Here is a 2,240-nt window from a genome sequence, read left to right on the forward strand (position 1 = left end):
CAGCATGCCAGGCCTCCCTGTCCATCACCAACCCCCGGAGTTCACTCAGACTCACGTCCATCGAGTCAGTGATGCCATCCAGCCATCTCATCCTCTGTCGTCCCCTTCTTCTCCTGCCCCCAATCCCTCCCAGCATCAGAGTCTTTTCCAATGAGTCAACTCTTAGCATGATGTGGCCAAAGTACTGGAGTTTCAGCTTCAGCATCATTCCTTCCAAAGAAATCCCTGGGATGATCTCCTTCAGAATGGATTGGTTGGATCTCCTTGCAGTCCAAGGGACTCTCAAGAGTCTTCTCCAACACCACAGTTCAAAAGCATCAATTCTTCAGCACTCAGCCTTCTTCACAGTCCAACTCTCACATCCATACATGACCACTGGAAAAACCAGAGCCTTGACTAGACGAACCTTAGTCAAGAAAGTAATGTCTCTGCTTTTGAATATGCTATCTAGGTAGGTCATAACTTTTCTTCCAAGGAGTAAGAGTCTTTTAATTTCATGGCTGCAGTAAAATCACTTCATAAGTCCTTAAAAAAAAGTGATACCCAAACTGAACTTCTGCTGCTGCTAAGTCGCTTCAGTCGTGTCTGACTCTGTGCGACCTCATAGATGGCAGCCCACCAGGCTCCCCCGTCCCTGGGATTCTCCAGGCAAGAACACTAGATCTACAATAAAATACCCATTTTAATTTCACTACTGTACTCAATAGCTGCAGTGGATAAAATGTGACTCATTATACTTAGTTTTCATAGGGGCTAATATGGTAGCTTCATTGTAAAAGGACAGGTCTAGAAATAGCCAAAGCCTGGAGATAGGTTTCTTCCAAAACACAATATTCTGAAATTGCTGGCAGGCAGAAATTGTGGTTTGTGGATAGGATATCAGAGTGAAGAAGGAAGGGGATATTTTAGCTGTAGGGTATAGATGAGTGGTGAGGATGTTAAACTGTCTTTTTTTTGATTTGGGGTATCATGAAGAAAACACAGGAACTCAGTGAGGGATTTATAAGTTAATCAATATGCTCAGTAGAGAAAGGCTAGAATTAGTGAAAGTGAAGTCGCTCAGTCGTGTCCGACTCTTTGCGACCCCATGGACTGTAGCCCACCAGGCTCCTCCGTCCATGGGATTTTCCAGGCAAGAACACTGGAGTGGGTTGCCATTTCCTTCTCCAGGGGATCTTCCTGACCCAGGGATCGAACCCAAGTCTCCCGTGTTGTAGGCAGGTGCTTTACTGTCTGAGCCACCAGGGAATGAAGACTCCAAGAGTAAGGGAAAATAAGATGGAACTTGTTCTACCAGTTTTATAAGTGGAATACATTGGAGCCTAACAAGTTAGGTTGACTATACAACTATTATGAGGTGGAATGTGGATGTCAACCCATATCTTCTAACTATAAAGCCCAGTCAAAATCAATTGTATCAGTTTTCTCTACTTAACAGTAACAGCAGTAATAATAGTGGTTACTGAATGAAAATGAACTCATTATTAGACTTTACATATATTCTGTATCTAATTTATATAATGATTCACTAAAGATACAACATTATCCCCATTTTGAATACAAATAAACTAAAGATTAGAGAAGTAAATAACTAAATTCGTGACCACCTGATTCCAAAGACCAAACTCATAATCACTTATAATAAAAGTCTCTAGTTGGCAAATCTTGGGAATACAATATGAGGGTGGGTCTGTTATGAAAAGGCAGGTTGTAGTCATGCATTTTAATATATGTTACCCTTGGCTTGGTGGAGAGTCTGTGTGCCTCTTTTAATAATTATGATCAAAATCAACTGTTTAGTTACTGTAGTCTCTACTGTATTAACTGAAGTAGTCCAAATAGCCCACCATCCCTTCTTGTCTTAGACTCATCAAATGAATTTTCTCTTTTTTTTATTAGAAATTTACTGAAGATATATCTTTTCTTTTTTAAAAATTTTTTACTTTATTTTACTTTATAATACTGTATTGGTTTTGCCATACATCAACATGAATCCATCATGGGTGTACATGTATTCCCAATCCTGAACCCCCCTCCCACCTCCCTCAGCATATCATCTCTCTGGGTCATCCCAGCACACCAGCCCCAAGCATCCTGTATCCTGCATTGAACCTAGACTGGCAATTAGTTTCTTATATGATATTATATATGTTTCAATGCCATTCTCCAAAATCATCCCACCCTCTCCTCCCACAGAGTCCAAAAGACTGTTCTATATATCTGTGTCTCTTTGGCTGTCT

Source organism: Capricornis sumatraensis, chromosome 16 (genome assembly GCF_032405125.1).
Source record: "Capricornis sumatraensis isolate serow.1 chromosome 16, serow.2, whole genome shotgun sequence".
Classification (NCBI taxonomy): domain Eukaryota; kingdom Metazoa; phylum Chordata; class Mammalia; order Artiodactyla; family Bovidae; genus Capricornis; species Capricornis sumatraensis.